The 25,882-nt window shown below is 35.2% G+C and overlaps 1 non-coding gene across 1 annotated transcript; it reads left to right on the plus strand.

Moving 5' to 3' along the window:
• Window positions 1-13,058: 13,058 nt before the first annotated feature.
• Window positions 13,059-13,165, plus strand: LOC121205148 (small nucleolar RNA R71). Its single transcript, XR_005900233.1, has one exon. It is a non-coding gene; the product is annotated as a small nucleolar RNA R71 (small nucleolar RNA).
• The last annotated feature ends 12,717 nt before the right edge of the window (window positions 13,166-25,882 follow it).

Raw genomic sequence — 25,882 nt, forward strand, 5'->3', positions numbered from 1 at the left:
TTAACAAATGGTTTAATTACCAAATAAGGACCTCTAATTTAAAATCTTATAGCAATTGGAAACCTTTAACAAGTAGAACTTAACTTTTGCACTTTTTATAATTTAGTCCTTTTTACTAAATTGAGTGCTAAACGTTAAAATTTTCGAACAGAATTTTCACGAAATCATTTATAAAACTATAGACCACAAAAATATAATAAAAACAAGTTCTCCTATGTTGGATTCGTGGTCCTGAAACTACTATTCTGACTAGCCTCAAAATCGGGCTGTTACACGAAAACACAATTTAAAGTTGTTAGGAGTCATCACACTATCACATTTCATTTATGGCATGTCTAGCTAGACTCTTACACACGCTACGTTAGTCCGAAAGTCTACCAAATTGTAGCTCTGATACCACTAAATGTAACACTCCTTACCTGTATCCAACGCTGAAATATGGTACGAGGCACTACCGGTCTTATACGCAAGCAATCATACAAAACCGAGACGTAAATTTTCCATCCAAATTTAAAACTTTTCATATACATTCATATCGTCCCTAAAACAAACCTATGAGGCCCAAAACATGCATTAAAAGCGGTTTTGGGACTAAAGCGAGAACTTTAGAAAATTTCCAAGCACTTAGAAAATTTTTCATGTTTTAAGAGCCACACGCCCATGTGGACATGCCTGTGTGGGCAGACTGTGTGGTCACACACGCCCGTGTCCCTAACCCGTGTAACTCTCTGTTTGTCACCCAAGAATAAATTGAAGACACACGACCAAGTCACACGCCTGTGTCCTAGGCCGTGTGGTCGATTTAATTTTCATAATTTTTCATAAAATAGGTGTAGAGTTCACACACCTAGGGCACATGCCCGTGCCTGAGGCCGTGTCGTCTACATGACTGAGACACACGCCCGTGTCTATGCCTGTGTGCCCAATTCTGAGCATTCTGTTTTGCAACAATTAAGCTGCAGGGGACACATGGCCAAAACACACGCCCATGGGGCAAGATCTGTGTCACACATGGCCTAGACACATGCCCGTATGTCTACCCGTATGGACAAAAACAAGGCTATTTACCAAGCTATTTTGTCACCCTTTTATGCACACACCTACACAACAAAACATAACACCAATCCAAGCAATTACACTCAACCAATTCAGCCACAATCAAGACATCCACACATCATTCACAATCTACCATTTACCACATACAAATATCACATACTTATCAACTTAAACCATGCAGATTTCCACATCCATGAAAACTTCATCATATGCATATATACTTAAACCAATATTAGCCAGTTTCAATGGCCATTTACAAAATGAATTATCTACCAATATAGGCCAACACATTAGGCCAATTCAATTATGACACATAACAAAATAACCAAGTCCCTATACATGCCATAACTTAAAATGTCAAATTCATTGGTATCCAAAATAATCAGTTGATAGTGTGACTGGATCTCCAATAGTCTCCTATCCCCGAGCTAGCTTGGTGACACTATAAGACAACAGAAAGAAAAGGGGAGTAAGCTATATAGCTTAGTAAGTTCCCATGCAAATAATAGACATCATAACATTTAACATACAATTAACATGATGATAATTGGCATAAATATTATTAGGATCTTATAATCATAACTTACTCAATCATAACCTTACCGAGGGTTCATCACATAATGAGCTCATTACATATGAGTTTTACGTACATATCTGAGTTATCTCGAATTGGATTTGCATGCAATTCACCTTTGACATACTCATTAAATTATCTGTTGAACCACTTGGAATACTAAAGGATACTTGGGGGTTTTGTACACACAGTACCATACCAATGCCATATCCCAGATATGGTCTTACACGTAATCTTAGTAACCCTAATGTCATGACATTTGTATCCCATCTATTCCAAAGGTTCAACCGAGATTTCACTCTTGTCGCAAATTTGTCAAGTAATGTCCATGAGTCAATCACAATTCATACAATAGTAAAGCATTTAAAACATAATTAAAACAATGCATTACTTACATAAGAACTTACGTCGATACAAAAATAGTAGAAATGTGACCTAATCGTCAAACACTTTGTTTTTCCCCTGATCTAGGTCGAACCTCATTTCTCTTGATATATAATATCAAATTTAACTCATTTATTTTCACATTACTCAATTCAGTTCAAAAATCACACTAGGGCAAAATTACATTTTTGCTCCTAAACTTTGACATTTTTTACAATTTGCTCTCTAGGCTTGTAAATTGGAATAGATTCAATTTCTTCAATTTCCAAGCCTAGACGAATCTCTTTTATGCTTATAATAGCCCACATGTTTCATTTAATCACACTTTTACACACATTTTCTAACCTATTTACAAATTGGTCCTTTTGACATTTTCATCAAAAATCATCTAGCAAAAGTTGTTTATCATACTTCAAACACACATTTTCTGCCATTAGACATCAAAATACACACATATCTAACATGGATCAAACCCTAGACCTTAATCATTTCTCAAATTAATGGTTGAAATAGATAGATCGAGTGATAACGACTTCAAAAATGTAAAAGGTATTAAAAATTGGGCAAGAACGGACTTACAATCAAGCTTGAAAGTGGCCAAACCCTAGCTATGGCTTCCCTTCTAAATTTTGGCACAAGCAAGAAGAAGATGGAATAAATTTTGGCTTGATTTTTTCTTTTTAATTCATTTAATTACTAAATGACCAAAATGACCTTTTTTTAAAACACTAAAATTCTCTTACCTCATGCCTATTTTTGTCCAACTTAAAGTAAAATGGTCTAATTACCATCTAAGGATCTTCAATTGAAAATTTTCTAACAATTAGACACCTCTAGCATATAGAACTCAAGTTTTGCACTTTTTACAATTTAGTCCTTTTGACCAAATTGAGTGCCCAAACGTCAAAATTTTTGAAAAAAAATTGTGGAATCATTCCATAAAACTGTAGACCATGAAAATATAATAAAATCAAATTTCACTATATTAGATTTGTGGTCTCAAAACCTCTTTTTTGACTAGGCCCAAAATCAGGCAATTACAAGAATGCACGCTTGTACAGGTCCTCTTATTCCACTTCAATGCCTCTAATTTCACTTCGGTGCCCCTTATTGCATTTTTGTGCCTTTGTTAGCATTTCGATGCTCTCTTGTGTGTTAAAGGTACATAAGTATTTGAATTATGTTACTATAGTTCATCAGGCCAATTCATAAATGAAAATACATGGATTGATTTCATGAATTGCTTGGAAATGATCTGTTGTATGATTATTGAAATTGTAATTAATGAAATTGAATGAGTGAGGTGTATGGCTTTAAAATTCATTTGAAATGATATCAAAATGACGATAATGTGTATAATTATATGTATGCATGATCGACTATTTAACGTCGCAGCAATAATGTGCAAGCGTACACTGTCGATGCAAGTATAGTAGACAGATGTGAGTCTCTCGAATATTGATCCCACAGGGATGGTATTCTTTTGTCTATTAATGTAGGTGCAACAACTAGATAGAAACAAGATAAATTGTGAGAATAGTTGTAGATGCAATAACTTGAAAAAAATAAAATAAAATATGATAATGATAAACTGGGATCCCTAACATGAATCTTCCGCATAATACTAAGTGCTCACAAGGTATAAAAAGATAGGTGATTGTCAAGGCAATAAAATTTAATGTATATCTTTCCCAGTGTCACACCTCTATTAAATCTAAGACTTAAACACGCATACTAACCCCACTTTTCGATGATAGCAATATGACACTAGTAATAACAAGCGGACTAAATTCCTCTAATCCTTACTCAACTTTCGTTGTAATAATTATTGGGCTCAAACTGTCACTACATAGCACTAGAAAGAACATAGGTTTTTCCCCTTACTTATTGGTTAAATTTTCCCCATTTAGTTATCTTTAGCATATATTTTAGAATTTTCATTTTAGTAAATTGCATTTTATAATTCAGTGAATCCTAGCCTATTTTATCCTTAATTTTCTTATCTTATTGCATTATCGCTACATGAGTTAATTCCAAATTGCATCTAGAATTGTCACTGCACCTGACAATTGTGTGGGAGACGACATTTTGGAGAGTGTTGGAATAAGAGTAATAAGCTTGTTTTAAGTGTGACTTGGTAGATCATTTTATTCGAGATTGCCCAGAGTTATTTGAGAAAGATAAATTTTAGAATGCAAGACCGAGCACGACTGCGAGAGAAAGACCACTGCGAAGTACGGGGAATGTGTCTAGTGGAAAAGGTGTGACTAGAGATCCAGCTATGAGATCTAAGGCTAGAGTACCAGCCAGAGCTTACACTATTCACGCTTGCGAAGAAGCGTCATTACTTCATGTTATCACCTGTACATTCTCTCTTTATGAAACTAATGTGATTGCATTGATTGATACTGGATCGATTCATTCGTATATCTGTATGAATTTAGTGTCTAGTAAAAATTTTCCTGTTGAGTATACAGAATTTGTAATTAAAGTATTGAACCCCTTAGGCAAGTGTGTTTTAGTTGATAAAGTTTGCAAGGATTACCCTTTGGTGACTCAGGGTTAATGTTTTTCGGCTGACTTGATGCTACTACCTTTTGATAAGTTTGTCGTAATTCTAGGTATAGATTGGTTGACTCTGCATGATGCTGTTGTGAATTGTAGATGAAAGATGATTGAATTAAAATGTCAAAATAGTGAAATTCTTCGAATTGAATCAGATAAGTCAAATAGATTACCTATAGTGATTTCATCGATGTCGACTCAGAGATATGTGAGAAAAGGTTGTGAAGCTTATCTTGCCTATGTTTTAGATACAAAAGTGTCTGAAATAAAGATTGAATCGATGCCTGTAGTTTGTGAATATCCAAATGTATTTCCATAAGAATTTTCTGGGTTGCCACCAGTCAGAGAGGTTAAGTTTGCTATTGAACTGGTACCGGGAACATCACCAATATCTATAGCTCTGTACAGAATGGCTCTAATAGAATTGAAAGAGTTCAAATCCCAGTTGCAAGAGTTAACAAATAGAGGTTTTGCGTGACCTAGTTTTTCACCCTGGGGTGCGCCTGTATTGTTCGTAAAGAAGAAAGACGGAACAATGAGAATGTGTATTGACTATCGACAGCTCAACAAGGTTACGATAAAGAACAAGTATCCTTTGTCGAGAATTAATGATTTGTTTGATCAGTTAAAAGGGGTAATAGTGTTTTCGAAGATTGATTTGAGATCGAGTTATTATCAGTTAAGAGTTAAAAACTCATATGTGCCACAAACTGCATTTAGACCGAGGTACGGGCATTATGAATTCCTTGTTTTGCCTTTTGGACTAACTAATGCTCCTGTCATTTTTATGGATTTGATGAATCGGATCTTTAGACCGTATTTAGACAGATTTGTTATTGTGTTCAATGACAACGTTCTGATCTATTCTCGAGATGAGTCTGAGCATGCTGAGCATTTGAGGATTGTGTTGCAAACTTTGTGAGACAAGAAACTATTTGCTAAATTCAGAAAATGTGAGTTTTGGCTCAGAGAAGTCTGACTTTTGGGACACATTGTTTCAGCGGAAGGTATAAGAGTTGATTTGAGTAAGATTTCGGCAGTTGTTGATTGGAAATCACTAATAAATGTATCCGAATTTAGAAGTTTTTTGAGGTTAATTGGCTTCTACTGACGCTTTGTAAAAGGATTTTCGATGATTGCTACACCGATGACCAAATTGCTACAGAAAGATGTGAAGTTTGAGTGGTCCGAGAAATGCTAGCAGATTTTTGAGCAATTGAAAGCATTGCTAACCGAAACACCAGTTTTGGTTCAACCTGAGTTAGGTAAGGAATTCATGGTTTACAATGACGCGTCATTGAATGGTTTGGGTTGCGTTCTGATGCAAGAAGGAAAAGTTATAGCTTATGCCTCGAGACAGTTAAAATCGCATGAAAAGAACTATCCGACACACGATTTAGAGTTAGTCGCTATTGTTTTTGCATTAAAAATTTGGCGTCATCATTTGGTACGTGATATTCATGAAAGGTTTTAAAGATTTATGATTGAATTGTTCTTGAGACTAACGTATTATCACAACTAAGGCAAGTGTACCTATCAAATAGTAGTATAGTTTAGCAAGACTGGATTGTCGAACCCAAAAGAACTACGAGTATTAGTATTTACTTCCTTTTTATTATCTAGCCTAAAAATTAAGAGGTTTGGTTATCTAAACTAATTATTAACTAAGAATGCACAGAAATAAAATTTGGGAAAATACTTTTAGGAAAATTCGATTGATTAAGACCATACCTAAGACTTCACTTGTTATTTGACTCTGAATCAGACGATTTATTCATTTGACTTGATCTGTAGAAATCCCTAAGTTATATTATTATCTCTCTCGAGACTAATAACGTCTAACCCTAGGTTGAATAATTGAAATCTCTTTCTAATTAACACCCTAGAATTGCATTAACTCGATCTATGGATTCCCTTATTAGGTTTCACCCTAATTTGGTAAAATCTTATCACCCTATCTTTAGGCGTGCAATCAACTCCGCTTAATTATGAAAAATTTACTCTTAGATAGGGTCTATTCCTCCTTTGAATAAGAGCTTAACTTGAATCAATATCCTGGAATATAAAAACAAGAATTAAGAACACATAATTAAGAACAAGTCAAATATTTATCATACAATTCAGATAATAATAACAAGATCCGTCTTAGGTTTCATTCCCCTTAGGTATTTAGGGGTTTTAGTTCATAATTATGAAAGAAAACATCTCAAAAGCATAAAGATAACAAAATATAAGAAAACCCAAAACTCCTGAAGGAACTTGAAGGGAGATCTTCAGTCTTGATGATGAACCCGGCTTCTGAGATGGATCAATTGGCTTTCCTTGAGTAATTCCTTGCTTCCTACTCTGCGTCCCCTCTTCTAGTGCCTCTTCAGGTGTTTAAATAGGCTTTAGAATGCCTAAGAGCCCCAAAAATTAGCCTTTTTCGAATAGGGTTATACTTGGGCTCGGAAGGGACACGCTCGTGTGACATGCCCGTATGTGATTACTCCAGCCCGTGGTCAAGGCTGTTGAATAGGAACGGGCGTGTAATATACCCGTGTAAGTCATACTTCAATCCTGCCTAAGGGACATGGCCTGTGACACGCCCGTGTGAGAAAGTCCAAGCCGTGTTGATTTTCCACGTGGGTCTATTTTCTTTGTTTTTGGCCCGTTTCTCGCTCTTTTTACTCTCCTATTCTCTCCACTACTATATATTGAGCTGATACATCAATCAAAAAGGTCTTTTAGAGGTTTGTAATTTGGCTTTGCTTAGGGGGTGTGGTCACAGGCTGAAAGAAGATGTTAGAATCGAGATTGAATTGAAAAATTACCTAGCTAGAAAAATAACTAGTCATCAGTTGAGTACAAGTGAGCTTCTTCTCAGAATATGGAATTAACACTCAAGTTCAAAAACGACGAGTTACTACTAATATGTATTGAAGTAATTTTTTTTTAAGAACAAGTCAAATACATAAAAGAACAAAACATAGCTAAGCAATTAGTTCAAATCAAATCTCGACAAAAATAAGGATCAAATTAGGGAAGTTCAACGATAATGGGTTACGGTTAATATTGAGGGTAAATCAATTAATGGTTTGTTAGGCTCAAAGGGGTTTACTAAGGGTTAATTATGAAGGTAGGCTTTTGTGGAATGAGTGGGTTAAACCTAAGTTCCTTTATCATTTTGACATGTCAAATCAAATGGTGTGGTCTTGACATGCATAATCAAGCAAGTTCTAGAAGAACAAATCAAAACTGACGCACTCATAGTGAAAGTGAGCATGAAAGGAATAAAATATGCTCTAAAGGCTCAAGATCTCACAAAATTATGGCTTTTTGATGTTTAAACTTGTGAATTTCAACTCAAGATAATACCTAAACTTAGGGGAAACAACCGAAAAGTTTTTAATTCTTCAAAAATCAACTTATCATACTTGATTCCCTAATGTCCTAAAGTTTAAATAATCAATGCATAAATGCCTATATTTTAATTCAAGACATATCAATAAAAATCATAAATTAATCAAAATTCATTCTAATAGTGATATGAGTGATTCAAGTGAGAATAAGACAAAATTCAGGGATTTCTAATGATGATATAAAAGACCCTCCACACTTAAGATGTACATTACCCTCAATGTACAAAGTTAGATGTACTGAAAAATATAAATATAATATCATAAGATAGGGAGAGAAATGAAACTTCCTGAGTTATGAATGGATTCCTTGAATTGGATTTATGAAGAATAATCGACCAAAGCAATGATGAGGGTGGAGGAGGATACTCTGGCGGTGGTAGAGGTTCATTAATCCATAAGTCCTTTGCCCTTAGAGTTTTTAGTTCCTTTTTGATGATGAGCTTTGGAGCTCTTTATGACTGTGATAAAATCAGGAACTCTTTAGGAGGTATACTGAAGCATAATTACTCGTAATGAAATAGCCGAAGAATAAAAATTGTAAAAACTCAAGATAAAATAGTATTAAAAGGAAATAAAAAATAATTTCAAAATATAGAGATAAAAATAAAATAAAATAAATAATAGGTGTTTATAGAGAAATTGGGGCACACGGCCATGGGGCATGCCCCTCTTATCTCAGCCCGTGCATTTCGTGGTTTTTAAAATTGGGAACGTTGGTGTACATGGCCATGTTGCACGGCTGTGTCGATCTCCGTTCGCTTCTCCCACGCCCGTGTATGAAGGTGCATGCCCTTGTTATTTTGACAGGCTCGACCATGGTCGGTGGGCACGGTCGTGTCAATTTGTAACATCCTGAAATAGGGCCTAAACGGAACAGTGGTTGCGAAACCACAAATCCAAGGTAGAAAATTTTATTTTATTATTATTTTGAGGTTCATGATATGATTGCATGATTCTGTGAAAATTTTGTGATGAAATTCTATGCATAAAGTGCTTAAGTTGAGATTAGGTACTAAATCGAATAATTTGCAAAACTTGCATTCTAGAAGTTTCTAGTATGAAATTGCTTTGAAATTTTAATTAGGAGGTCTTAAATAGAAATTTGACCAATTTCTAAGTGATGGACAAAAATTGGACATAGATGGAATTTTTGAAAGTTTAGTAAGGAAGGGTATTTTGGTCATTTGGTAATTAAAAGAAATAAAAAGGGAAAATAAAGCCAAAATTGACTCATCTTTCTCATGGAGGCCGAAATTAGCATGGTGGAAGCCATGGCTAGGGTTTTCAAGCTTTCCATGCTCAATAGTAAGTCCGTTATAACCCCGTTTTCCAAGTTCTTTACGTTTTTGGAATCCCGGTAATTTGATTAAGCTTATTCTAGCAATAATTTAAACTAGGGTTCATATTTGGAAAAATACCCATAGGTGAAATGTGTTTATTTTGCTGTTTTATAATAGAATAAGAGGTTTTAAATTATGTTAGACAACTTGTGGTACTCGGTTTTGAGTGAAAACGAGTAAAAGGGCTTAATCGGTAAAAATACCTAATAGTCATAAGCATATGTTAGAGTGAGAATTTGATGTTGCCATAGAAGGGAAAAGTGATCAGCATGTCATAAAACATAATAATAAGGGATGAAGTTTAATTCCCGAGCCTAGGGGCTGTAAATCTGTAAAAGTTTAGGGGCAAAATTGTAATTTTTCCAAAGTTTGAGTTAAGGACTGTTTTGAATAGTACATTAATTAAATAAGTAAAATATAATGTTTTAGATCCCGGAAAATGAGATTTGAACCTAGAATGAGAGAAAAATCAAAAATTGAGAAAGTTGGTAAAATGGCCGTTTTAGTATCGAGGTAAGTTCATATGTATAATAAGCATTAATTTATGCATGTTTCAATGTAAAATTGATATATTCATTATGATTTCCGAGGTGTTGAAAGTATGTAAGTTGGTATGATAATAATACAGCAATAATGTTGTAATTTATATTTGAAAGTTAAATTTAGTGAATTAATTGAATTATATTAAATTAAATTCAATTAAATGATTATGGTGCCAAGTTTATGAATTGATTTAAAAATATGTCTATGGTACATGAAGTGCATTGAATTATCATACATAAATGTGATTTCTATGATTATGGATATTATGGGAAATTGTAAGTTCATATGATTTTTAATAAGGCAATGTGTAATTTAATGTTATTGCCTTGATATTAAATGAGATGTAAGTTTATATGTAAGTAATACATCAATATTACTTGTATTATGATATTTTATAATAATATTGGAAATATGTTTGTGGATAATTACTTGATTGGTGAAATTGTTGGAAAAGAGAGAGAAATCCCGGTTGAACCTTCGGAAAGATTGGATGATACAGATAGTATGTAGCTTGGTCACATGTATGGTGCTGAGTGCACATCATGTGTACAAGAGAGCTATAAGACATTATGATGTAGCTAGGTCACATGGGTGATACTATGTGTACACCATGTAGACAAGAGAGCTACGGGATATGTGTAGCTAGGTCGCATGCGTGGTTCTAGGTGAAGGACACCATGTAGACAAGGGAGCTACGAGATAAATTGGCTAGGTCACATGGGTGGTACTGAGTGTTCACCATGCGTACAAGAGAGCCGAACCATATGATGGGTGGAGCTATGTGCTGAAACCATAAAGTATCGACGATTGATCCGAAGTGTTCAACGGGAGACTCTCTATGTATTGCTTTGTGAGTTTTGTGATGAATAAGTGCAGGAACTTGATTATGTGAATGATGTGTTCATTAAGTGACCAGGATGTGGTGAGGTTATAAACAAGTAAGTTATACATGAGGATGATTTTATGGTGACCTTGTGATCATGGGCCTATACTTGTGATGTATGAAATGTGGTGAAAATGATTTGTGATATATGTTAAAATGAGGTTAATACAAAGAAAGTGTGAAAGAGTGAATTAGCAATAAAACTGTTTCGGACAGTAGCAGTGACTTGATTTTGAAAAATCACCAAAAATAGTATAAATTGAATCAGAGACTGAATGAGATATCAAATTAAAGCTTAATGAGTCTATTTTCATATAAAGAAACAGAGTAAGAAAATGAGTTCTATATTTTGAGATATTTATGTTTTTGTGAGACTAGTTCAGAATGGTTACGTGATCCCCTGTTCTGAATTTTGTTCTGAATTTGGAAAATCACAAAATTTTGGATAAAAATAATTAGAGGGTTAAACTTATATTTTTAAAATCCCTAATGAGTTTATTTTTAAGATAAATCAACAAGAACATTATCCGAGTTCTGTACTGTGAGATAATTAATTTTTAGTGAAGAGAGGTCAGAACTGTCAGAAAGTGAAATAGGGGAAATTTTAATGAATAAAATGTACTAATTGGCTAAACCAAAAATTATGAAAATTTTATAGTGGAAAGATATGTGAGTCTAGTTTTAGGGGAAATTTACGGATCTTAATTTGGAGCTCTGTATCTTGAATTATAAATAAGTAAGTGACTATGAATCGTGTGGATAGTTTGATGTGAGCATTTATTAGTAAATTGTGAAATCGTACTTACAAGAATGCTATATACATTAAGGATGTGGAATGGAGAGGAGAAGGAGGAAAATAAATATATGTGGAATACATGGAAACTATGGTATATGAAATATTGATATAATGAAATAAATGATGTGTTTATAAGAAAACAGAAAGAGAATGATATGTATCATGACATGTATATATATATGACTAGTCTCAATGTAATGTTTGTTTGGTATGGAGTTGAATTGAAATGTTTCAGGCAAACATGTTATTTTGCGTATCTGAATTGTGGTATTTTATAAAGATATGATCTAGTTTTAAATATGAATGCTTGATGATTAAACTGAAGATATTTTGTAAAATGATAATCTTGGTATAAATGTATAAGTGGTACTATAATAAACAAGGTAAAATGAGTATGAGAGACACATGTATGATGACATACAAATGCTATGTTTGTGGTTTAATTGAGAATATTTAATCATTAAATGAATATCATGTTATATGCTTTTGATTTTCTATAAGTGTGTAAGAGATTAAGGTTGACCAAAGCTTAGAAAATAGCCTAGGTATATTCCACACAGGCAGAGACACGACCATGTGTCTCAGCCGTGTATGGAACACGACTTTGGGACACGGGCGTGTGGAGCCTTTAGTCTCGAACCCTTTCTAAAGTATGTTTTGGGCTTCGTAGACTCAAATAAGGGACTATGTGTAAGTGAATGAACATTTTGAAATATGAATGAAATTTTATGGCCCGTATTTTAGTTTAATGTTTTTCTGTTTGTCCGGTAACGCCTCGTACCTTATCAACGCCTCGGGTACGGGTAAGGGGTGTTACATGCTTGGCAGGCTACCTTATGGTCATTCGAAAATCAACTGGGCGAGCTATCCAATCTGAGTTTTGAGCCCCTGGATTGATGCTCGTTGATTTTTGAGTGCTGTCTCGGTATTCTAAAAATGAGTTTTTGAAACTGAGATGAATTTTGTTAGCATCTCCTCAAGGTTTGGCTTTTTCTCTTGTTGGTAGGGTGGTTGTTGGAAGCCTGGAGATGGTGGTCTCTGATTCCCTTGGCCTCCACATGAAAAGTTTGGGTGGTTCCTCCAACCTGCATTGTAAGTATTGCTATAAGGATTGTTTTGAAATCGAGGATTGTTACCCATGTAATTTAACTGCTCGTTCTCCATGTTGTGGCCGTAAGGTGGATATTCTGATTTGCTTGATCCACCTCCACTTGCTTCGCACTGTATTACTAGGTGAACCTGTGAAGAACTAAGGAAACCATCAATTTTCTTATTCAAGAGTTCTACCTGATTAGAGAGCATAGTGACTGAATCGACGTTATAAACACCGGCTGTTTTCATTGGCTTTGTCCTCATGACTTGCCACTGATAGTTATTCAGTGACATCTCCTCTATAAGTTCATAGGTATCTTCGGGTGTCTTATTATTGATGGTTCCGGCAGCAGCTGCGTCAACCATCTGCCGAGTTGAAGGATTTAGGCTATTATGAAAGGTTTGAACCTTTAACCAGAGTGGTAACCCATGGTGAGGGCATCTTCTCAAGAGGTCCTTGTATCTCTCCCATGCATCGTAGAGTGTTTCTAAATCCATCTTCACAAAAGAAGAGATATCATTAAGTAATTTAGCCGTTTTAGCCAGAAAAAAATATTTTAATAAAAACTTTTCAGTCATTTGTTCCCAAGTAATGATTAACCCCCGTGTTATCGAGTTCAACCACTGTTTAGCCTCATTCCTCAACGAAAAAGGGAATAACCGAAGGCGAATGGCATCATCAGAAATGCCAGTAATTTTAAATGTATCACATAGTTCCAAAAAGTTTTCCAAGTGAGCGTTGGGATCTCCGTCCTGCAAATCATCAAACTGAACAAATTGCTGTATCATTTGAATTGTGTTAGGTTTTGGTTCAAAAGTATTGGTAGCTACAGCAGGTCTAACTATGCTCGATTCAATTCCTGTTAAAGAAGGTTTAGCATAATCATACATAGTGCGCGGAGCAGGATTCTGATTAATAGTAACCGCAGGAGGTAGCGAATTTTCTTGGTTTTCAGCCATCTCCTCGGTTGTGGTTAAAGTATCATCTTCTTGCTCTTCTTCAGTGTATCGTAAGCTTCACCTTAGTTCACTTCGATTTCTACGAACTGTGCGGTCAAGCTCACTATCAAACAGTAATGGTCCTGACGGGTTTCTTCTGGTCATAAACTAGAAAAACCTGTCAGAAGAAAATAAATGAAGAATTAGAAAGAAAATAAAAATTTAAATTGCAATAAAAGTAAAATGGTTAAAGTAATAAAAATCGAGTGTTCCTAATATCCTAGTTCCCCGACAACGGCGCCAAAAACTTGGTACGTGATATTCATGATAGGTTTTAAAGATTTATGAATGAATCGCTCTTGAGACTAACGTATTATCACGATTAAGGCAAGTGTACCTATCGAATAGTAGTATAGTTCAGCAAGACCGGATTGTCGAACCCAAAGGAACTACGAGTACTAGTATTTACTTCCTTTTTATTATCTAGCCTAAAAATTAATAGGTTTGGTTATCTAAACTAATTATTAACTAAGAATGCACTGAAAGAAAATTTGGGAAAATACTTTTGGGAAAATTCGATTGATTAATACAATACCTAAGGAAAAATCCACCTAGACTTCACATGTTATTTGACTCTGAATCAGACGATTTATTCATTTGACTTGATCTGTAGAAATCCCTAAGTTATATTATTATCTCTCTCGAGACTAGGTTGAGTAATTGAAATCTCTTTCTAATTAACACCCTAGAATTGCATTAACTATCTCTAGGTGTGCAATCAACTCCGCTTAATTATGAAAATTTTACTCTTAGACAGGGTCTATTCCTCCTCTGAACAAGAGCTTAACTTGAATCAATATCCTGGAATATCAAAACAAGAATTAAGAACACAGAGTTAAGTACAAGTCAAATATTTATCATACAATTCAGATAATAATAACAAGATTCGTCTTAGGTTTCATTCCCCTTAGGTATTTAGGGGGTTTAGTTCATACTTATGAAAGAAAACATCTCAAAAGCATAAAGAAAACAAAATATAAGAAAACCCAAAACTCCTGAAGGAACTTGAAGGGAGATCTTTGGTCTTGATGATGAATCCGGCTTCTGAGATGGATCAATCGACTTTCCTTGAGTAATTCCTTGCTTCCTACTCTGCGTCCCCCCCTCTAGTGCCTCCTCAGGTGTTTAAATAGGCTTTAGAATGCCTAAGAGCCCCCAAAATTGCCCTTTTTCGAATAGGGTTATACTTGGGCTTGGCAGGGACACGCTCGTGTGACACGCCCGTGTGCAATTACTCCAGCCCGTGGTCAACACTGTTGAATAGGCACGGGCATGTAGTATACCCGTGTAAGTCGTGCTTCAATCCTGCTAAAGGGACACTGTAACGCCCCCACGCCTGAGACCATCACCGGAGTCGAGCTTGAGGGGTTACCGAACATAATTTATCAATTTAAGAACTTCAAATCATTTGTTTCTACATTCACAGCTTTCTAGCTACTCGCGTCACAGTTACAAGAAAAATCATATCTCGAGTTACGGAACTAGAAATCAAGATCCGTAAATTTTTCCTGAATCTAGACTCATATATCTATTTACTAATTTTTTTATAGAATTTTTTATTGGGCCAATTAGTACAGTTTATTAATTAAAGTATCCCCTATTTCAGGGTTTGACTGCTCTAACCTCTGTGTATTACGAATCAGATATATCTCTATACAAAATTTCAATGACTATGAGGTTTGTTTCTATTAAAACTAGACTCAATAAGGAATCTGTACATATAAATAAAAACTTCTAATTATTTTAGTAAAATTTATTATGAATTTTTAAATTCAGAACAGGGGATCTAGAAATCACTTTGCCCCTGTTTCGCAAAAGTTTAAATATCTCATAAAATATAATTTATATTCCTATTTTGTTCAATCCATATGAAAATAGACTCATTAAGCTTCAATTTCATAACTTACTCATCATTTATTCCTATTTGTACTATTTTTAGTGATTTTTCAAATTCATGTCATTGCTGCAGCAATATTCTGTTTTAAGGCAAGTTTCATCTTTCCATGAATTTTTATGAACTAGATAACCTGTTAAACTTCCATGATATCAAACATGATCTAAATTAGCCATCACCATGACTTATCAATATCAAACATTTTCTCAACCAAACATGGCCATATCATAAAATTATTTACACAAAATAAGTATATTGCTATACATGCCATACTTAAGTAGTTGTACAAGCCATTTACCAAGATAAAAGTCCTTTGGATAGTGTGATCGAACCTTCGACCCATCCCGATTCCCGAGCTGGCTTGTTCAAAACTACAGTAAATAAAGAGGAGGGAGTAAGCATAAATGCTTAGTAAGTTCATATGTAAATAACAAGTAACATAACAATACAAATATACCAAACAACTTTAGCATGGTATCACCAAAACATATATCACATCTTTAAACATCATTCATCATCTTACCACCTTATCATTGTTGTATCTATTTTCAACCCGAGGGTTAAGAACATACCTGTCCAAAGTGTCCATTTCACAACACTTACCAAAACGTCGCTTGCATCTTAAGTTTTCTTCCATTTCACTAGAAATTTCACCCGTTGAACACATCGGAATACAACTCGGATACACGGATAATTTGCACATAAGTGCCTCATATGTAATCAAGCTACCATGTAACCCGCCCATAAGTGAACTCGGACTCAACTCAACGAGCTCGGGCATTCGCATCCATAAGTGAACTCGGACTCAACTCAACGAGTTCGGATGCCTAGTTACATTTCACGAACTCAGACTCAACTCAACGAGTTCGGACATTCGCATCCATAAGTGAACTCGGACTCAACTCAACGAGTTCGGATACTCAACCATCCTAGTGACATGTCACTTGTATCCTAATCTATTCCTAAGGTTCAAACGGCCGTTTTCCTCGATCACACATCTTTGCCGTCTTCCACGGAATATCGAAATCGGTACTTCGGTGATAGTTCATACTCATCAAGTAATTCACATAATTACATATTATTCAACAATAACCACAAGGCATAATATTTCATGATAATAATCAGCATCATATCATATAAACAACATTAAATTGCTCAAAATGACAATTATGTTACTACATTTACACATGAACTTACCTTGGTACCAAAATATAAAGATTTTGCAATTTAGTCCACAATCTTTTCTTTTCCTCGATCGCGACTTGAATCTCGTTTTTCTTGATCTATAATACCAAATTAATCTTATTTAATACATACATTCATCAAAACAGCATTTAATACGAACTTTGGAAAAATTACACTTTTGCCCCTAGGCTCGGGAATTAAACTTTATTCCTATTCTTATGTTTTATAACATGCTGATCATTTTTCCCTTTTATGGCAACATCAAATTCTCTCTCTAACATATACTTGTGACTATTAAGTATTTTTGTCGATTAAGCCCTTTTACTCGTTTTCACTCAAAACCGAGTAGCACAAGTTGTCTAACATAATTTAAAACCTCATATTCTATCATAAAACATCAAAATACACAAATTTCACCTATGGGTATTTTTCCAAATATAAACCCTAGGTTGAATTATTGCTAACATAAGCTTAATCGAGCTACCGAGATTCCAAAAACGTAAAGAACATTAAAAACGGGGCTTGGAATCACTTACTATGGAGCTTGGAAGCTTGAAACAAACCCTAGCTATGGAGAACCCTTAAAATTTCGGCCTAATGAAGAAGATGGACAAAAATTGGCTTTTAATTTTGTTTTTAATTCGTTTTAATAACTAAATGACCAAAATACCCTTTCTACTAAACTTTCCAAAAATTCCTTCCATGTCCTAATTTTGTCCATGAACTTAAAATTGGTCAAATTGCTATTTAAGACCTCCTCATTAATATTACAAAACAATTTCATACTAAAAACTTCTAGAATGCAAGTTTTGCAACTTATTCGATTTAGTCCCTACTTTCAATTTAAGCACTTTAGGCATAGAATTTCATCACGAAATTTTCACACAATCATGCAATCATATCATAAACATCAAAATCATTGTAAAATAATTATTTCTATCTCGGATTTGTGGTCACAAAACCACTATTCCGATTAAGCCCTAATTCAGGATATTACAACTCTCCCCCCTTTTAAAGATTTTCGTCCTCGAAAATCTTACTGGTAAACAGGTGTGGATATTGGTTTCTCATAGTTTCTTCAGGTTCCCATGTAGTCTCTTCTACCCCATGCTTTTGCCACAACACTTTCACAAGTGCAACACTTTTATTTCTTAGTTGTTTGACTTCTCGAGCTAAAATCTTAATCGGTTCTTCTTCATAAGTCATATCCGGTCGTAGTTTAACTTTTGTCAGTGAAATTATATGTGAAGGATCTGAACGATACCGACGTAACATAGATACATGAAACACATCATGAATCTTCTCTAATTCAGGTGGTAACGCTAGCCGATATGCTACCGGTCCAACTTTTTCAATTATTTCATACGGTCCAATAAAACACGAACTTAACTTGCCCTTTCATCCAAATCTAAGGACTTTCTTCCATGGAGACACTTTCAAAAATACCTTATCACCAACTTGAAACTCCATTTCTTTTCGTTTCAAATCCGCATAAGATTTCTGTCTATCTAAAGCAGCTTTCAAACAATCTCGAATCACTTTCACCTTTTCTTCGGTTTCTTTTATTAAATCAACTCCATAAATCTGACTTTCCTTGAGTTCATTTCAATTCAATGGCGTCCGACATTTACGACCATATAATGCTTCATAAGGTGCCATCTTCAAACTTGTCTGATAACTATTATTATAAGCAAATTCTACCAATGGTAAGTACCTTTCCCAACTATCTTGAAATTCCAATACGCAACATCTGAGCATGTCTTCAAGAATCTGAATTACTCTCTCTGATTGTCCATCAGTTTGTGGATGAAAGGCAGTGCTGAAATTTAACTTTGTACCTAATGCTTCTTGCAACTTTTTCCAAAACCGTGAGGTAAACCTCGAATCTCTATCCGAAATGATTGACAAGGTATCCCATGAAGTCTAACAATCTCTCAGATATACAATTCAGCTAACTTATTAAGAGAATAATCTGTACGTACCGGAATAAAATGAGCTGATTTAGTCAGTCTGTCAACTATTGCCCAGATGGCATTTTTCTTCCCTGGAGTTAACGGCAACCCTGATATAAAATCCATAGTAATCCGATCCCATTTCCATTCAGGAACCATAATAGGCTGAAGTAATCCCGAAGGTACTTGGTGTTCAGCTTTCACTTGTTGACAAACTAAGCACTTTGATACAAACTCGGAAATATCTCTTTTCATTCCACTCCACCAGTACATTTTCTTCAAGTCATTATACATCTTCGTACTGCCCGGATGAACCGCTAAACAACTATTATGTGCTTCATGCAAAATCTTTTGAATCAACTCATCATTTTTCGGTACACAAATCCGATTTTTAAACATCAAACAACCATCAGAACCGATTCTAAAATTTGATCCCGTATCAGCTTCACACTGTTTTCTTTTGGCTAGCAAATCTTGATCATTTTTTTGAGCTTCAGAAATCTCTTGTAAAAACATTGGTCTTGCTCTTAACTCTGCTCGAATCGAACCGTCATCTGAAATTTTCAACTGAGTGTTCATAACTCTCAAAGTAAGCAACAACTTTCTGTTTAAAGCATCGGCAACCACATTCGCTTTTCTTGGATGATAATCGATAACAAGCTCGTAATCTTTCAATAACTCAAACCATCTTCACTGTCTCAAATTCAAGTCTTTTTGTGACATCAAGTATTTAAGACTGTTGTGATCGGTATATACTCGGTACTTTTCACCATACAAATAATGTCGCCAAATCTTCAAAGCAAATACCACCGCAGCCAATTCCAAATCGTGAGTAGGATAATTCTTCTCATGAGGTTTTAACTGTCTTGAAGCATAAGCCACGACTTTTCCTTCTTGCATGAGTACACACCCCAAACCATTTAGAGAAGCATCACTATACACCACAAATTCTTTACCTGATTCGGGTTGTATCAACACTGGTGCTTTAGTTAATAACTTTTTCAGTCAACATAAGATAATTATCTTCAGATGTAGCAAATATTGATGATGATGCAGAGAAAGCAGAGTTCGTATGAATTATCTTGTACACCTAAAGAATGTTTGAAATGTGCTACATCTTTGTTGAGAGATTCAGCCTATAATTGGTGGAAGACTTTGATTTTGGTGGTACCGAAAGAGAGGGTAACCTGGGAATTCTTTCAAGAAGAGTTTCGGAAGAAATATATTAGTGAAAGATTTATTGATCAGAAATGTAAAGAGTTTCTTGAGCTGAAGCAAGGTAATATGACAGTCTCAGAATATGAAAGAGAGTTTGTTCGATTGAGTAAGTATGCCAGGGAATATATTCCTACAGAAGCCAAGATGTGCCGACGATTTGAAGACGGACTCAACGAAGACATTAAAGTATTTTTCGGGATCCTTGAACTGAAAAAAGTGGTAGTCCTAGTTGATCGAGCTTGTAAGGCTGAAGAACTACTTAAAGAGAAGAGGAAGGTAGAGGCTGAGACACGAAATTGGAAGAAAAGGCCAATGAGTAAGGCACATTCACAGCAACTCGGAAAGTCAAGAAATATGAATCCTCGTTCCCAAGTTTCAGCTGGGCAATCATATGGAAATTTTAAGAAGCGAAATGTGGGTCCTAAATCTCAGACTACTTTTGCGGCTAGTGTGGGAAATACGAGATTTGTTAAACCCGAGTGCCAATGGTGTGGTAGAAATCATTTTGGTCCGTGCAGAGCAAATGAATGTTTTCGATGTGGTTCTCCGGATCATTTTATTAGAGACTGCCTAGAGAAAGCTGAGAAAGAAAAATTTCAGAGTGTAAAAGCTAGTGGTGCAAACTCGAGGGGAAGGTATCCGAGAAAAGCTGGAAGTGAAACAAGCAGTAAGAATGTAGCCAGAGATGCAGCAGTTAGATCTGAGGGAAGAGCTCCGGCTAGAACTTATGCTATTAAAGCGCGTGAAGATGCTTCCTCACCCGATGTGATTACCGGTACATTTTCTCTTTATGATATTAATGTTATTGCTTTGATTGATCCTGGTTCTACTCATTCATATGTATGTATGAAACTGGTGTCTAGTATGAATATACCTGTTGAGAACACAAAATTTATGATTAGAGTGTCGAATCCACTAGGCAAATGCGTGATAGTTGATAAAGTAAGCAAGAAATGCCCTTTAATGATTCGGGGTCATTACTTTCTGGCCGACTTGATGTTGTTGTCGTTTGATGAATTTGATGTTATTTTGGGTATGGATTGGCTGACATTGCATGATGCTATTATAAATTGCAAAGAAAAGGTTATAGAATTAAAGTGTGAAAGTGGTGAAATTCTACGGGTTGAGCCAGACAAATCAGAGGCATTATCTAGTATGATTTCTTCGATGTCGGCTCAGAGATATTTGAGAAAGGGTTATGAAGCTTATTTGGCGTATGTAATTAATACAAAAGAAGTTGAAAAGAAAGTTGAATCAGTGCCGGTTGTGTGTGAATTTGCGGACGTATTTCCAGAAGAATTGCCGAGTTTGCCTCCAATCAGGGAAGTAGAATTTGGTATTGATTTAATACCGTGAACAGCTCCGATCTCGATTGCTCCATATAGAATGGCACCAACAGAGTTGAAAGAATTAAAGTCGCAGTTGCAAGAGTTGACTGATAAAGGCTTTGTGAGACCGAGTTTTTCACCTTGGGGTGCTCCCGTGTTATTTGTGAAAAAGAAGGATGGTTCTATGAGATTATGTGTTGATTATCGGCAGTTAAACAAGGTGACAATCAAAAACAAGTATCCGTTGCCGAGAATTGATGATTTGTTTGATCAGCTAAAAGGAGCGACATGGTTTTCAAAGATTGACTTGAGATCTGGGTATTATCAGCTGCGAGTAAAAGAGTCAGATGTGCCTAAAACTTCTTTTAGAACAAGGTACGGTCATTATGAATTTTTAGTTATGCCATTCGGGTTGACAAATGCTCCTGCTGTGTTTATGGATTTAATGAATCGCATATTTCGGCCATACTTGGACAGATTTGTTGTGGTGTTTATAGATGATATTTTAATTTATTCAAAAGATGAGACAGAGCATGCTGAGCATTTGAGGATAGTTTTGCAAACTTTGAGAGATAAGCAGCTGTATGCTAAGTTTAGTAAAAGTGAATTTTGGCTCCGAAAAGTTGGATTTTTGGGTCATATTGTTTCAGGTGATGGTATACGGGTTGATCCTAGTAAATTTCAGCCATTGTTGATTGGAAACCACCGAAAAACGTAACTGAAGTTAGAAGTTTCTTGGGGCTAGCTGGGTATTATTGGTGGTTCGTAAATGGATTTTCTATAATTGTTGCTCCTATGACTAGACTACTCCGAAAGGATGTTAAATTTGAATGGACGGAAGAATGTCAACAGAGTTTCGAAGAATTTAAAAAGTTATTAACTGAAGCACCAGTGTTGATACAACCCGAATCAGGTAAAGAATTTGTGGTGTATAGTGATGCTTCTCTAAATGGTTTGGGGTGTGTACTCATGCAAGAAGGAAAAGTGGTGGCTTATGCTTCGAGACAGTTAAAACCTCATGAGAAGAATTATCCTACTCACGATTTGGAATTGGCTGCGGTGGTATTTGCTTTGAAGATTTGGCGACATTATTTGTATGGTGAAAAGTACCGAGTATATACCGATCACAAAAGTCTTAAATACTTGATGTCACAAAAAGACTTGAATTTGAGACAGCGAAGATGGTTCGAGTTATTGAAAGATTACGAGCTTGTTATCGATTATCATCCAGGAAAAGCGAATGTGGTTGCCGATGCTTTAAACAGAAAGTTGTTGTTTGCTTTGAGAGTTTTCAAGCCAGAACTCTGCTTTCTCTGCATCATCATCAATATTTGCTCTAAATTCTTCAGCCCCTTGTTTACAAATTCTATCAACGGGGGTTCTATGAAATTTTATCATATCCACTCCTTGAGGCATCAGAGCCATAGGTTGAGGAATTAGGGGAGGTGGGGGAGGTCATACATTTGGGTTCGTACAAACGAACTTAGTGTACCATGCACTCATCATTTGGAGAAAGGCTTCCCGATCCCTTTCTCCTCCTCCCTGACCAACAGTAGGAGGTGGGTTTTCAGTCGGCACTGCCCCTTCAGCCGGAGCTGGCGCATTACTCTCTACTTCATCTGCCACAGCTAGATCGGGATCCATTTACTATATAAAAATCATTTAAAAAGGTCAGAAGTCGTCACACTATCACAATTCATACATATGGCATGTATAGCAAAATCCGTACATACAACACGTAGTCTGAGAACCGACTAAACCTGCTCTGATACCACTAAATGTAACACCCCCACGCCTGAGACCATCACCGGATAGAGCTTGAGGGGTTACCGAACATAATTTATCAATTTAAGAACTTCAAATCATTTGTTTCTACATTCACAGCTTTCTAGCTACTCACGTCACAGTTACAAGAAAAATCATATCTCGAGTTACAAAACTAGAAATCAAGATCCGTAAATTTTCCCTGAATCTAGACTCATATATCTATTTACTAATTTTTTTTTAGAATTTTTTATTGGGCCAATTAGTACAGTTTATTAATTAAAGTATCCCCTATTTCAGGGTTTGACTGCCCTGACCTCTGTGTATTACGAATCAGATATATATCTATACAAAATTTCAATGACTATGAGGTTTGTTTCTATTAAAAATATACTCAATAAGGAATCTGTACATATAAATAAAAACTTCTAATTATTTTAGTAAAATTTATTATGAATTTTTAAATTCAGAACAGGGGATCCAGAAATCACTCTGGCCCTATTTTGCAAAAGTTTAAATATCTCATAAAATATAATTTATATTCCTGTTTTGTTCAATCCATATGAAAATAGACTCATTAAGCTTAAATTTCATAACTTACTCATCATTTATTCCTATTTATACTATTTTTAGTGATTTTTCAAATTCATGTCATTGCTGCAGCAATATTCTGTTTTAAGGCAAGTTTCATCTTTCTATGAATTTTTATGAACTAGATAACCTGTTAAACTTCTATGATATCAAACATGATCTAAATTAGCCATCACCATGACTTATCAATATCAAACATTTTCTCAACCAAACATGGCCATATCATAAAATTATTTACACAAAATAAGTATATTGCTATACATGCCATACTTAAGTAGTTGTACAAGCCATTTACCAAGATAAAAGTCCTTTGGATAGTGTGATCGAACCTTCGACCCGTCCCGATTCCCGAGCTGGCTTGTTCAAAACTACAGTAAATAAAGAGGAGGGAGTAAGCATAAATGCTTAGTAAGTTCATATGTAAATAACAAGTAACATAACAATACAAATATACCAAACAACTTTAGCATGGTATCACCAAAACATATATAACATCTTTAAACATCATGCATCATCTTACCACCTTATCGTTGTTGTATCTATTTTCAACCCGAGGGTTAAGAACATACCTGTCCAAAGTGTCCATTTCACAAAACTTACCAAAACGTCGCTTGCATCTTAAGTGTTCTTCCATTTCACTAGAAATTTCACCCGTTGAACACATCGGAATACAACTCGGATACACGGATAATTTGCACATAAGTGCCTCATATGTAATCAAGCTACCATGTAACCCGCCCATAAGTGAACTCGGACTCAACTCAACGAGCTCGGGCGTTCGCATCCATAAGTGAACTCGGACTCAACTCAACGAGTTCGGATGCCTAGTGACATTTCACGAACTCAGACTCAACTTAACGAGTTCGGACATTCGCATCCATAAGTGAACTCGGACTCAACTCAACGAGTTCGGATGCTCAACCATCCTAGTGACGTGTCACTTGTATCCTAATCTATTCCTAAGGTTCAAACGGGCATTTTCCTTGATCACACATCTTTGCCGTCTTCCACGGAATATCGAAATCTGTACTTCGGTGATAGTTCATACTCATCAAGTAATTCACATAATTACATATTATTCAACAATAACCACAAAGCAGAATATTTCATGATAATAATCAGCATCATATCATATAAACAACATTAAATTGCTTAAAATGACAATTATGTTACTACATTTACACATGAACTTACCTTGGTACCAAAATATAAAGATTTTGCAATTTAGTCCATAATCTTTTCTTTTCCTCGATCGCGACTTGAATCTCGTTTTTCTTGATCTATAATACCAAATTAATCTTATTTAATACATACATTCATCAAAACAGCATTTAATACGAACTTTGGAAAAATTACACTTTTGCCCCTAAACTTTTGCATAATTACACTTTTGCCCCTAGGCTCGGGAATTAAACTTTATTCCTATTCTTATGTTTTATAACATGCTGATCATTTTTCCCTTCTATGGCAACATCAAATTCTCTCTCTAACATATACTTGTGACTATTAGGTATTTTTGTCGATTAAGCCCTTTTACTCGTTTTCACTCAAAACCGAGTAGCACAAGTTGTCTAACATAATTTAAAACCTCATATTCTTTAATAAAACATCAAAATACACAAATTTTACCTATGGGTATTTTTCCAAATATAAACCCTAGGTTGAATTATTGCTAACATAAGCTTAATCGAGCTACCGGGATTCCAAAAACGTAAAGAACATTAAAAACGGGGCTTGGAATCACTTACTATGGAGCTTGGAAGCTTGAAACAAACCCTAGCTATAGAGAACCCTTAAAATTTCGGCCTAATGAAGAAGATGGACAAAAATTGGCTTTTAATTTTGTTTTTAATTCATTTTAATAACTAAATGACCAAAATACCCTTACTACTAAACTTTCCAAAAATTCCTTCCATGTCCTAATTTTGTCCATGAACTTAAAATTGGTCAAATTGCTATTTAAGACCTTCTCATTAATATTCCAAAACAATTTCATACTAAAAACTTTTAGATTGCAAGTTTTGCAACTTATTCGATTTAGTCCCTACTTTCAATTTAAGCACTTTAGGCATAGAATTTCATCACGAAATTTTCACACAATCATGCAATCATATCATAAACATCAAAATCATTGTAAAATAATTATTTCTATCTTGGATTTGTGGTCACGAAACCACTATTCCGATTAAGCCCTAATTCAAGATATTACAGACACAGCCGTGTGACACGCCCATGTGAGAAAGTCCAGGCCGTGTTGATTTCCCATGTGGGTCTATTTTCTCTGTTTTCGTCCCGTTTCTTGCTCTTTTTACTCTCC

This window comes from Gossypium hirsutum, chromosome A08, assembly GCF_007990345.1.
Source record: "Gossypium hirsutum isolate 1008001.06 chromosome A08, Gossypium_hirsutum_v2.1, whole genome shotgun sequence".
In the NCBI taxonomy this organism is placed as follows: Eukaryota; Viridiplantae; Streptophyta; class Magnoliopsida; order Malvales; family Malvaceae; genus Gossypium; species Gossypium hirsutum.